General features: G+C 57.1%; 4 pseudogenes; all 4 read left to right on the top strand.

Moving 5' to 3' along the window:
* Positions 1-209: 209 nt before the first annotated feature.
* LOC129627404 (uncharacterized) lies at positions 210-329 on the top strand (annotated as a pseudogene).
* Positions 330-3,577: 3,248 nt separating this feature from the next.
* LOC129627405 (uncharacterized) lies at positions 3,578-3,697 on the top strand (annotated as a pseudogene).
* A 3,248-nt stretch (positions 3,698-6,945) lies between these two features.
* Positions 6,946-7,065, top strand: LOC129627406 (uncharacterized; annotated as a pseudogene).
* A 3,247-nt stretch (positions 7,066-10,312) lies between these two features.
* Positions 10,313-10,432, top strand: LOC129627407 (uncharacterized; annotated as a pseudogene).
* The last annotated feature ends 3,245 nt before the right edge of the window (positions 10,433-13,677 follow it).

A 13,677-nucleotide genomic window follows, 5' to 3' on the forward strand; every position in this document is an offset into this window, starting at 1 on the left:
CGGGCCCGGCCAGGCGGTTGCTGGTCTGGTGTTGGCGGTGTTCGGGGGCCGGGCCGGCGTCAGCAGGCTGGAGTGCGGTCGCGGGTCGTGCGGCTCAAGTACAGCACGGCCCCCCGAGGAGAGGGGCGGCCCGTTGGCCCGACCTGCAGGTCAGAGCGAAAGGGAGGCGAAGCGCAAGGCTCTTAGGGCGCCCCGCGGCGGCCGCGTCCGTCTCCGGCCCTATCGGCCTGAAGGCGCCCGATCTCGTCTGATCTCGGAAGCTAAGCAGGGTCGGGCCTGTTCAGTATCTTGGATGGGAGACCACCTGGGAATTCCGGGTGCTGGAGGCTTTTTTGCCTACCAGAAGAGGTCCTTTAGCCCCCGCCCCGCGTCCCAATTCTTGGACCCACACCCCCCTCGCCCCCCCCGCCACCCCCGCAGCCCCAGCCCCTCCCGGGGCGGGGGGAGTGAGTGGGTGGCCGGGGCCCCGACTCCCGCTGCAGACCTGGGTTGCCTCCCCGCGGCCCGCGAGCCCCTCCGCATTCGCATTCGGCTTCCAGGAAACCAGACGACCGGCCGTCCCGTCTCCCTCTGGGGCTCCTTTGGCTTGCCTCAGGCAATCCCGGGGCTTGCACCGACTCCAGCCAGAGCCCCAGCCCCCGCCCCACCCCCAGCCTCGCAGGCGATCGCGCATGCGCATGCGAGCGCGCGCACAGATCGATGTGCCCAAACGGGGCATCTGGCTTGTTGGCTTGTACTGGGGGTGGATCTATGCCTGGGAGTGGGACTGCTGAACCATAGGCTACTTCTACGTTTAGTTCCTTCGCGAACCTCCATACTCTTTTCCATCCCGGCTGTACCAACTCCCATTCCTACTCAGCGTGGAGGAGAGTTCCCTTTGCTCCACAGCTTCTCCAGCATCTGCTAAGGACAGACATTGCAATGAGGCCCAATCGGACTCGGGCGAAGTGGTCCCTCCTTGGCGTTTGGAGTTGAGTCTCTCCAATCATTAGTGATGTGGAGCAAGATGACCGTTTGGAAATGCAGATGCAATTCTGTCACCATCCTGCTCCAACGGCTCTTGTATTTTCCCATCATATTGAAGATACGACCAATTCCCTTCATGCCTGCTCCTCACGTTCTTCTCGGATGTCTTGTCCCTGGAATGCCCTCTGCACTCTTTGGCTTCCATCCCATAGGGCATTTTCATTTCTTGAACGTCCTAAGTTTCCCTGGTCACGTAGACTTCCAGGATGCTGTTTTCCCTGCCTGAAATTCTTCCTGCATCTCAACCCTGGTTTACGTAGGTTCCACCTATGGACCTCAACGCAATGGTTACTCTGAAAAGCCTTCCCTGACACCCAGGTTTTGGTGAGGGTAGAGGCCCCTCGACAAGTTCTCCAAGGATCTGCCTGTGATGTATCATTAGATTCGTCTCAGTGAAAGCAGGAACTCTGTGTCTGCTTCTCTCCGCCTTCTAGTTCCAGAAACTTATTACATGCCTCCCAGCTCATCGTAGGTGCTCAGGATTTACTTAGCGTGTGAAAGACAGAAAAGTTCTTGGAAGCCTCAAGGTGTCACTTGGCTCGGCACTTTTGATCTCTTTGTATATTTGGCGATTCCATTCTTTCCTTTCCTGGGTTCATGTGTACGCTATATTCAAGGCACAATCTAAGGCATTAAGACATATCCATCAGTATGGGTTCTTGCTTTCAAGGAACTCGTACAGCAGATTTCTACAGTTTAGGGCTTTTCAAATGCTCTAGAAGAATGTGAACGTTCAGTGTGATCCATTTTCATTTCCAAGAAAGATCGTTTGACTTCCATAGCAAAGGTGGAGACCTTCCGACGTGTAGTCCAATACTTAGACCTTGACCATGTCAGGCAAGTCTTGCGGTTCCTTCTGGAGGTGTGTGGCTCTTGCAGAAACGTGAAGATCTTCCATCGTCCTCGGACTTTGGTGTCATTTGCAATCATCAAGAAAGCTTCCAGGTATAGGTTCCAGACCACCACCGCACACACTCAGTAGCCAACGGAGTGGATTCCAGGAATATGCGTTGTTAACCAGCATCACCGTTGATATTGTTGCTGCACGCTCTATGCAGTGGCCAGAGCCTGGATTGTCCACTGGGTCTCATGTGGAATGGAAAGAAGGGCTTCCCCCACCCCCCACCCCCCCCCCCACTGTTGACAGCCTTGTGACTAGAAACGGGCCCCGAAACAAGAATCAGACAAACCAGATAAGCCCAGATGGTAGTCCATGAGATGAAGAAACTAAGCAGCTGGTTGGGATGGCGCCAAGGGGAAAGGTTGCTCTTTTTGTCTCCCGCTCTACTCCTTTCTTCCTGGACGCCTTAGGGGTTCATCATGGAGATTTGAAATAAAGTTCACCAAAGTCATATGTGTTGAATCAAGAGTTTGCATTTCACCATCTCTCAAAAACGAAGAGTGCTTAACCTGCACAGGTTTCTTTCAAAAAAGTCAATTGCTTTTCAGTTCTGGGGTTTCTCTCTTGCCTTGTTCAAGTAGCCTTAAGAGTAAAAAATCAACGAAAACTAAAGAAAGATTCCAAGATACCAACAAAGGACACCTTCTGTTTCTTCAATCATCTTTCCACTTAGTAGCACACGAGCTCTTTTCTTTGTATTTTGCCTAGGGAATTCGCAATGTGCTGGTTCAGATGGCAAGGCATCCGCCCGCAGGAGACTCGGGTTTGATCCCTGGGTCGGGAAGATCCCCTGGAGAAGGTAATGGCAACCCACTCCAGTATTCTCGCCTGGGAAATGCCACGGACAGAGGAGCCTGATGGGCCGCACTCCATGGGTCCTATAAGAGTTGGGCTCAACCCAGCAACTACGAACAGAAGTATTTCCAAAGACCACACTCGTGTGTGTGTGTGTCTGTCTGTCTGTCTGTCTGTCTGTGTGCCTGCCTGTGGTTCGTCTGCTCTCTCAGGAAGGTCGGGTGCTTGGCGGGCGGCGTGGGGACAAGGGGGGCGCCTCGGTAGGGCAAAGGGGCGGGGCTGAGGCGCTCCGGTCGACCGCGCCTCCGTGGCTCCCGGTGGGTTTGGGCAGCGGGCAGGTGCCGGGCAAGTTGGGCGCTCAAGATTCGCTGTGCCTAGGCCCGCAGGAGGTTCAGAGGCCCCCGGGCCGCGGGGATCGGGAGGCGGCGGGCCCCGAAGACTGACACCTCCGGGGTCGCGCGGCCCTGGACAGCGAACGGGATGGGGGGGGGGGGAGGCCCCGCTCAGCCAGCGCGGCCGGGTCTGGAGTGGCCGGGGGTGGGAGGGCGCCGAGACCTCCGCACCCCTCAGCCCACCCCCCAGGCCCCGCGCGCACGCACGCACGCCCTCCCGGTCACTGGGGGGTCCTGGAAGCCCATCGGGCCCCCGGGCCCGGCCAGGCGGTTGCTGGTCTGGTGTTGGCGGTGTTCGGGGGCCGGGCCGGCGTCAGCAGGCTGGAGTGCGGTCGCGGGTCGTGCGGCTCAAGTACAGCACGGCCCCCCGAGGAGAGGGGCGGCCCGTTGGCCCGACCTGCAGGTCAGAGCGAAAGGGAGGCGAAGCGCAAGGCTCTTAGGGCGCCCCGCGGCGGCCGCGTCCGTCTCCGGCCCTATCGGCCTGAAGGCGCCCGATCTCGTCTGATCTCGGAAGCTAAGCAGGGTCGGGCCTGTTCAGTATCTTGGATGGGAGACCACCTGGGAATTCCGGGTGCTGGAGGCTTTTTTGCCTACCAGAAGAGGTCCTTTAGCCCCCGCCCCGCGTCCCAATTCTTGGACCCACACCCCCCTCGCCCCCCCCGCCACCCCCGCAGCCCCAGCCCCTCCCGGGGCGGGGGGAGTGAGTGGGTGGCCGGGGCCCCGACTCCCGCTGCAGACCTGGGTTGCCTCCCCGCGGCCCGCGAGCCCCTCCGCATTCGCATTCGGCTTCCAGGAAACCAGACGACCGGCCGTCCCGTCTCCCTCTGGGGCTCCTTTGGCTTGCCTCAGGCAATCCCGGGGCTTGCACCGACTCCAGCCAGAGCCCCAGCCCCCGCCCCACCCCCAGCCTCGCAGGCGATCGCGCATGCGCATGCGAGCGCGCGCACAGATCGATGTGCCCAAACGGGGCATCTGGCTTGTTGGCTTGTACTGGGGGTGGATCTATGCCTGGGAGTGGGACTGCTGAACCATAGGCTACTTCTACGTTTAGTTCCTTCGCGAACCTCCATACTCTTTTCCATCCCGGCTGTACCAACTCCCATTCCTACTCAGCGTGGAGGAGAGTTCCCTTTGCTCCACAGCTTCTCCAGCATCTGCTAAGGACAGACATTGCAATGAGGCCCAATCGGACTCGGGCGAAGTGGTCCCTCCTTGGCGTTTGGAGTTGAGTCTCTCCAATCATTAGTGATGTGGAGCAAGATGACCGTTTGGAAATGCAGATGCAATTCTGTCACCATCCTGCTCCAACGGCTCTTGTATTTTCCCATCATATTGAAGATACGACCAATTCCCTTCATGCCTGCTCCTCACGTTCTTCTCGGATGTCTTGTCCCTGGAATGCCCTCTGCACTCTTTGGCTTCCATCCCATAGGGCATTTTCATTTCTTGAACGTCCTAAGTTTCCCTGGTCACGTAGACTTCCAGGATGCTGTTTTCCCTGCCTGAAATTCTTCCTGCATCTCAACCCTGGTTTACGTAGGTTCCACCTATGGACCTCAACGCAATGGTTACTCTGAAAAGCCTTCCCTGACACCCAGGTTTTGGTGAGGGTAGAGGCCCCTCGACAAGTTCTCCAAGGATCTGCCTGTGATGTATCATTAGATTCGTCTCAGTGAAAGCAGGAACTCTGTGTCTGCTTCTCTCCGCCTTCTAGTTCCAGAAACTTATTACATGCCTCCCAGCTCATCGTAGGTGCTCAGGATTTACTTAGCGTGTGAAAGACAGAAAAGTTCTTGGAAGCCTCAAGGTGTCACTTGGCTCGGCACTTTTGATCTCTTTGTATATTTGGCGATTCCATTCTTTCCTTTCCTGGGTTCATGTGTACGCTATATTCAAGGCACAATCTAAGGCATTAAGACATATCCATCAGTATGGGTTCTTGCTTTCAAGGAACTCGTACAGCAGATTTCTACAGTTTAGGGCTTTTCAAATGCTCTAGAAGAATGTGAACGTTCAGTGTGATCCATTTTCATTTCCAAGAAAGATCGTTTGACTTCCATAGCAAAGGTGGAGACCTTCCGACGTGTAGTCCAATACTTAGACCTTGACCATGTCAGGCAAGTCTTGCGGTTCCTTCTGGAGGTGTGTGGCTCTTGCAGAAACGTGAAGATCTTCCATCGTCCTCGGACTTTGGTGTCATTTGCAATCATCAAGAAAGCTTCCAGGTATAGGTTCCAGACCACCACCGCACACACTCAGTAGCCAACGGAGTGGATTCCAGGAATATGCGTTGTTAACCAGCATCACCGTTGATATTGTTGCTGCACGCTCTATGCAGTGGCCAGAGCCTGGATTGTCCACTGGGTCTCATGTGGAATGGAAAGAAGGGCTTCCCCCACCCCCCACCCCCCCCCCACTGTTGACAGCCTTGTGACTAGAAACGGGCCCCGAAACAAGAATCAGACAAACCAGATAAGCCCAGATGGTAGTCCATGAGATGAAGAAACTAAGCAGCTGGTTGGGATGGCGCCAAGGGGAAAGGTTGCTCTTTTTGTCTCCCGCTCTACTCCTTTCTTCCTGGACGCCTTAGGGGTTCATCATGGAGATTTGAAATAAAGTTCACCAAAGTCATATGTGTTGAATCAAGAGTTTGCATTTCACCATCTCTCAAAAACGAAGAGTGCTTAACCTGCACAGGTTTCTTTCAAAAAAGTCAATTGCTTTTCAGTTCTGGGGTTTCTCTCTTGCCTTGTTCAAGTAGCCTTAAGAGTAAAAAATCAACGAAAACTAAAGAAAGATTCCAAGATACCAACAAAGGACACCTTCTGTTTCTTCAATCATCTTTCCACTTAGTAGCACACGAGCTCTTTTCTTTGTATTTTGCCTAGGGAATTCGCAATGTGCTGGTTCAGATGGCAAGGCATCCGCCCGCAGGAGACTCGGGTTTGATCCCTGGGTCGGGAAGATCCCCTGGAGAAGGTAATGGCAACCCACTCCAGTATTCTCGCCTGGGAAATGCCACGGACAGAGGAGCCTGATGGGCCGCACTCCATGGGTCCTATAAGAGTTGGGCTCAACCCAGCAACTACGAACAGAAGTATTTCCAAAGACCACACTCGTGTGTGTGTGTGTGTGTCTGTCTGTCTGTCTGTCTGTGTGCCTGCCTGTGGTTCGTCTGCTCTCTCAGGAAGGTCGGGTGCTTGGCGGGCGGCGTGGGGACAAGGGGGGCGCCTCGGTAGGGCAAAGGGGCGGGGCTGAGGCGCTCCGGTCGACCGCGCCTCCGTGGCTCCCGGTGGGTTTGGGCAGCGGGCAGGTGCCGGGCAAGTTGGGCGCTCAAGATTCGCTGTGCCTAGGCCCGCAGGAGGTTCAGAGGCCCCCGGGCCGCGGGGATCGGGAGGCGGCGGGCCCCGAAGACCGACACCTCCGGGGTCGCGCGGCCCTGGACAGCGAACGGGATGGGGGGGGGGGGGAGGCCCCGCTCAGCCAGCGCGGCCGGGTCTGGACTGGCCGGGGGTGGGAGGGCGCCGAGACCTCCGCACCCCTCAGCCCACCCCCCAGGCCCCGCGCGCACGCACGCACGCCCTCCCGGTCACTGGGGGGTCCTGGAAGCCCATCGGGCCCCCGGGCCCGGCAAGGCGGTTGCTGGTCTGGTGTTGGCGGTGTTCGGGGGCCGGGCCGGCGTCAGCAGGCTGGAGTGCGGTCGCGGGTCGTGCGGCTCAAGTACAGCACGGCCCCCCAAGGAGAGGGGCGGCCCGTTGGCCCGACCTGCAGGTCAGAGCGAAAGGGAGGCGAAGCGCAAGGCTCTTAGGGCGCCCCGCGGCGGCCGCGTCCGTCTCCGGCCCTATCGGCCTGAAGGCGCCCGATCTCGTCTGATCTCGGAAGCTAAGCAGGGTCGGGCCTGTTCAGTATCTTGGATGGGAGACCACCTGGGAATTCCGGGTGCTGGAGGCTTTTTTGCCTACCAGAAGAGGTCCTTTAGCCCCCGCCCCGCGTCCCAATTCTTGGACCCACACCCCCCTCGCCCCCCCGCCACCCCCGCAGCCCCAGCCCCTCCCGGGGCGGGGGGAGTGAGTGGGTGGCCGGGGCCCCGACTCCCGCTGCAGACCTGGGTTGCCTCCCCGCGGCCCGCGAGCCCCTCCGCATTCGCATTCGGCTTCCAGGAAACCAGACGACCGGCCGTCCCGTCTCCCTCTGGGGCTCCTTTGGCTTGCCTCAGGCAATCCCGGGGCTTGCACCGACTCCAGCCAGAGCCCCAGCCCCCGCCCCACCCCCAGCCTCGCAGGCGATCGCGCATGCGCATGCGAGCGCGCGCACAGATCGATGTGCCCAAACGGGGCATCTGGCTTGTTGGCTTGTACTGGGGGTGGATCTATGCCTGGGAGTGGGACTGCTGAACCATAGGCTACTTCTACGTTTAGTTCCTTCGCGAACCTCCATACTCTTTTCCATCCCGGCTGTACCAACTCCCATTCCTACTCAGCGTGGAGGAGAGTTCCCTTTGCTCCACAGCTTCTCCAGCATCTGCTAAGGACAGACATTGCAATGAGGCCCAATCGGACTCGGGCGAAGTGGTCCCTCCTTGGCGTTTGGAGTTGAGTCTCTCCAATCATTAGTGATGTGGAGCAAGATGACCGTTTGGAAATGCAGATGCAATTCTGTCACCATCCTGCTCCAACGGCTCTTGTATTTTCCCATCATATTGAAGATACGACCAATTCCCTTCATGCCTGCTCCTCACGTTCTTCTCGGATGTCTTGTCCCTGGAATGCCCTCTGCACTCTTTGGCTTCCATCCCATAGGGCATTTTCATTTCTTGAACGTCCTAAGTTTCCCTGGTCACGTAGACTTCCAGGATGCTGTTTTCCCTGCCTGAAATTCTTCCTGCATCTCAACCCTGGTTTACGTAGGTTCCACCTATGGACCTCAACGCAATGGTTACTCTGAAAAGCCTTCCCTGACACCCAGGTTTTGGTGAGGGTAGAGGCCCCTCGACAAGTTCTCCAAGGATCTGCCTGTGATGTATCATTAGATTCGTCTCAGTGAAAGCAGGAACTCTGTGTCTGCTTCTCTCCGCCTTCTAGTTCCAGAAACTTATTACATGCCTCCCAGCTCATCGTAGGTGCTCAGGATTTACTTAGCGTGTGAAAGACAGAAAAGTTCTTGGAAGCCTCAAGGTGTCACTTGGCTCGGCACTTTTGATCTCTTTGTATATTTGGCGATTCCATTCTTTCCTTTCCTGGGTTCATGTGTACCCTATATTCAAGGCACAATCTAAGGCATTAAGACATATCCATCAGTATGGGTTCTTGCTTTCAAGGAACTCGTACAGCAGATTTCTACAGTTTAGGGCTTTTCAAATGCTCTAGAAGAATGTGAACGTTCAGTGTGATCCATTTTCATTTCCAAGAAAGATCGTTTGACTTCCATAGCAAAGGTGGAGACCTTCCGACGTGTAGTCCAATACTTAGACCTTGACCATGTCAGGCAAGTCTTGCGGTTCCTTCTGGAGGTGTGTGGCTCTTGCAGAAACGTGAAGATCTTCCATCGTCCTCGGACTTTGGTGTCATTTGCAATCATCAAGAAAGCTTCCAGGTATAGGTTCCAGACCACCACCGCACACACTCAGTAGCCAACGGAGTGGATTCCAGGAATATGCGTTGTTAACCAGCATCACCGTTGATATTGTTGCTGCACGCTCTATGCAGTGGCCAGAGCCTGGATTGTCCACTGGGTCTCATGTGGAATGGAAAGAAGGGCTTCCCCCACCCCCCACCCCACCCCCCACTGTTGACAGCCTTGTGACTAGAAACGGGCCCCGAAACAAGAATCAGACAAACCAGATAAGCCCAGATGGTAGTCCATGAGATGAAGGAACTAAGCAGCTGGTTGGGATGGCGCCAAGGGGAAAGGTTGCTCTTTTTGTCTCCCGCTCTACTCCTTTCTTCCTGGACGCCTTAGGGGTTCATCATGGAGATTTGAAATAAAGTTCACCAAAGTCATATGTGTTGAATCAAGAGTTTGCATTTCACCATCTCTCAAAAACGAAGAGTGCTTAACCTGCACAGGTTTCTTTCAAAAAAGTCAATTGCTTTTCAGTTCTGGGGTTTCTCTCTTGCCTTGTTCAAGTAGCCTTAAGAGTAAAAATCAACGAAAACTAAAGAAAGATTCCAAGATACCAACAAAGGACACCTTCTGTTTCTTCAATCATCTTTCCACTTAGTAGCACACGAGCTCTTTTCTTTGTATTTTGCCTAGGGAATTCGCAATGTGCTGGTTCAGATGGCAAGGCATCCGCCCGCAGGAGACTCGGGTTTGATCCCTGGGTCGGGAAGATCCCCTGGAGAAGGTAATGGCAACCCACTCCAGTATTCTCGCCTGGGAAATGCCACGGACAGAGGAGCCTGATGGGCCGCACTCCATGGGTCCTATAAGAGTTGGGCTCAACCCAGCAACTACGAACAGAAGTATTTCCAAAGACCACACTCGTGTGTGTGTGTGTGTGTCTGTCTGTCTGTCTGTCTGTGTGCCTGCCTGTGGTTCGTCTGCTCTCTCAGGAAGGTCGGGTGCTTGGCGGGCGGCGTGGGGACAAGGGGGGCGCCTCGGTAGGGCAAAGGGGCGGGGCTGAGGCGCTCCGGTCGACCGCGCCTCCGTGGCTCCCGGTGGGTTTGGGCAGCGGGCAGGTGCCGGGCAAGTTGGGCGCTCAAGATTCGCTGTGCCTAGGCCCGCAGGAGGTTCAGAGGCCCCCGGGCCGCGGGGATCGGGAGGCGGCGGGCCCCGAAGACCGACACCTCCGGGGTCGCGCGGCCCTGGACAGCGAACGGGATGGGGGGGGGGGGGAGGCCCCGCTCAGCCAGCGCGGCCGGGTCTGGACTGGCCGGGGGTGGGAGGGCGCCGAGACCTCCGCACCCCTCAGCCCACCCCCCAGGCCCCGCGCGCACGCACGCACGCCCTCCCGGTCACTGGGGGGTCCTGGAAGCCCATCGGGCCCCCGGGCCCGGCAAGGCGGTTGCTGGTCTGGTGTTGGCGGTGTTCGGGGGCCGGGCCGGCGTCAGCAGGCTGGAGTGCGGTCGCGGGTCGTGCGGCTCAAGTACAGCACGGCCCCCCGAGGAGAGGGGCGGCCCGTTGGCCCGACCTGCAGGTCAGAGCGAAAGGGAGGCGAAGCGCAAGGCTCTTAGGGCGCCCCGCGGCGGCCGCGTCCGTCTCCGGCCCTATCGGCCTGAAGGCGCCCGATCTCGTCTGATCTCGGAAGCTAAGCAGGGTCGGGCCTGTTCAGTATCTTGGATGGGAGACCACCTGGGAATTCCGGGTGCTGGAGGCTTTTTTGCCTACCAGAAGAGGTCCTTTAGCCCCCGCCCCGCGTCCCAATTCTTGGACCCACACCCCCCTCGCCCCCCCGCCACCCCCGCAGCCCCAGCCCCTCCCGGGGCGGGGGGAGTGAGTGGGTGGCCGGGGCCCCGACTCCCGCTGCAGACCTGGGTTGCCTCCCCGCGGCCCGCGAGCCCCTCCGCATTCGCATTCGGCTTCCAGGAAACCAGACGACCGGCCGTCCCGTCTCCCTCTGGGGCTCCTTTGGCTTGCCTCAGGCAATCCCGGGGCTTGCACCGACTCCAGCCAGAGCCCCAGCCCCCGCCCCACCCCCAGCCTCGCAGGCGATCGCGCATGCGCATGCGAGCGCGCGCACAGATCGATGTGCCCAAACGGGGCATCTGGCTTGTTGGCTTGTACTGGGGGTGGATCTATGCCTGGGAGTGGGACTGCTGAACCATAGGCTACTTCTACGTTTAGTTCCTTCGCGAACCTCCATACTCTTTTCCATCCCGGCTGTACCAACTCCCATTCCTACTCAGCGTGGAGGAGAGTTCCCTTTGCTCCACAGCTTCTCCAGCATCTGCTAAGGACAGACATTGCAATGAGGCCCAATCGGACTCGGGCGAAGTGGTCCCTCCTTGGCGTTTGGAGTTGAGTCTCTCCAATCATTAGTGATGTGGAGCAAGATGACCGTTTGGAAATGCAGATGCAATTCTGTCACCATCCTGCTCCAACGGCTCTTGTATTTTCCCATCATATTGAAGATACGACCAATTCCCTTCATGCCTGCTCCTCACGTTCTTCTCGGATGTCTTGTCCCTGGAATGCCCTCTGCACTCTTTGGCTTCCATCCCATAGGGCATTTTCATTTCTTGAACGTCCTAAGTTTCCCTGGTCACGTAGACTTCCAGGATGCTGTTTTCCCTGCCTGAAATTCTTCCTGCATCTCAACCCTGGTTTACGTAGGTTCCACCTATGGACCTCAACGCAATGGTTACTCTGAAAAGCCTTCCCTGACACCCAGGTTTTGGTGAGGGTAGAGGCCCCTCGACAAGTTCTCCAAGGATCTGCCTGTGATGTATCATTAGATTCGTCTCAGTGAAAGCAGGAACTCTGTGTCTGCTTCTCTCCGCCTTCTAGTTCCAGAAACTTATTACATGCCTCCCAGCTCATCGTAGGTGCTCAGGATTTACTTAGCGTGTGAAAGACAGAAAAGTTCTTGGAAGCCTCAAGGTGTCACTTGGCTCGGCACTTTTGATCTCTTTGTATATTTGGCGATTCCATTCTTTCCTTTCCTGGGTTCATGTGTACGCTATATTCAAGGCACAATCTAAGGCATTAAGACATATCCATCAGTATGGGTTCTTGCTTTCAAGGAACTCGTACAGCAGATTTCTACAGTTTAGGGCTTTTCAAATGCTCTAGAAGAATGTGAACGTTCAGTGTGATCCATTTTCATTTCCAAGAAAGATCGTTTGACTTCCATAGCAAAGGTGGAGACCTTCCGACGTGTAGTCCAATACTTAGACCTTGACCATGTCAGGCAAGTCTTGCGGTTCCTTCTGGAGGTGTGTGGCTCTTGCAGAAACGTGAAGATCTTCCATCGTCCTCGGACTTTGGTGTCATTTGCAATCATCAAGAAAGCTTCCAGGTATAGGTTCCAGACCACCACCGCACACACTCAGTAGCCAACGGAGTGGATTCCAGGAATATGCGTTGTTAACCAGCATCACCGTTGATATTGTTGCTGCACGCTCTATGCAGTGGCCAGAGCCTGGATTGTCCACTGGGTCTCATGTGGAATGGAAAGAAGGGCTTCCCCCACCCCCCACCCCACCCCCCACTGTTGACAGCCTTGTGACTAGAAACGGGCCCCGAAACAAGAATCAGACAAACCAGATAAGCCCAGATGGTAGTCCATGAGATGAAGGAACTAAGCAGCTGGTTGGGATGGCGCCAAGGGGAAAGGTTGCTCTTTTTGTCTCCCGCTCTACTCCTTTCTTCCTGGACGCCTTAGGGGTTCATCATGGAGATTTGAAATAAAGTTCACCAAAGTCATATGTGTTGAATCAAGAGTTTGCATTTCACCATCTCTCAAAAACGAAGAGTGCTTAACCTGCACAGGTTTCTTTCAAAAAAGTCAATTGCTTTTCAGTTCTGGGGTTTCTCTCTTGCCTTGTTCAAGTAGCCTTAAGAGTAAAAATCAACGAAAACTAAAGAAAGATTCCAAGATACCAACAAAGGACACCTTCTGTTTCTTCAATCATCTTTCCACTTAGTAGCACACGAGCTCTTTTCTTTGTATTTTGCCTAGGGAATTCGCAATGTGCTGGTTCAGATGGCAAGGCATCCGCCCGCAGGAGACTCGGGTTTGATCCCTGGGTCGGGAAGATCCCCTGGAGAAGGTAATGGCAACCCACTCCAGTATTCTCGCCTGGGAAATGCCACGGACAGAGGAGCCTGATGGGCCGCACTCCATGGGTCCTATAAGAGTTGGGCTCAACCCAGCAACTACGAACAGAAGTATTTCCAAAGACCACACTCGTGTGTGTGTGTGTGTGTCTGTCTGTCTGTCTGTCTGTGTGCCTGCCTGTGGTTCGTCTGCTCTCTCAGGAAGGTCGGGTGCTTGGCGGGCGGCGTGGGGACAAGGGGGGCGCCTCGGTAGGGCAAAGGGGCGGGGCTGAGGCGCTCCGGTCGACCGCGCCTCCGTGGCTCCCGGTGGGTTTGGGCAGCGGGCAGGTGCCGGGCAAGTTGGGCGCTCAAGATTCGCTGTGCCTAGGCCCGCAGGAGGTTCAGAGGCCCCCGGGCCGCGGGGATCGGGAGGCGGCGGGCCCCGAAGACCGACACCTCCGGGGTCGCGCGGCCCTGGACAGCGAACGGGATGGGGGGGGGGGAGGCCCCGCTCAGCCAGCGCGGCCGGGTCTGGACTGGCCGGGGGTGGGAGGGCGCCGAGACCTCCGCACCCCTCAGCCCACCCCCCAGGCCCCGCGCGCACGCACGCACGCCCTCCCGGTCACTGGGGGGTCCTGGAAGCCCATCGGGCCCCCGGGCCCGGCAAGGCGGTTGCTGGTCTGGTGTTGGCGGTGTTCGGGGGCCGGGCCGGCGTCAGCAGGCTGGAGTGCGGTCGCGGGTCGTGCGGCTCAAGTACAGCACGGCCCCCCGAGGAGAGGGGCGGCCCGTTGGCCCGACCTGCAGGTCAGAGCGAAAGGGAGGCGAAGCGCAAGGCTCTTAGGGCGCCCCGCGGCGGCCGCGTCC

The sequence above is a fragment of the Bubalus kerabau genome, chromosome 14 (assembly GCF_029407905.1).
Source record: "Bubalus kerabau isolate K-KA32 ecotype Philippines breed swamp buffalo chromosome 14, PCC_UOA_SB_1v2, whole genome shotgun sequence".
Classification (NCBI taxonomy): Eukaryota; Metazoa; Chordata; class Mammalia; order Artiodactyla; family Bovidae; genus Bubalus; species Bubalus kerabau.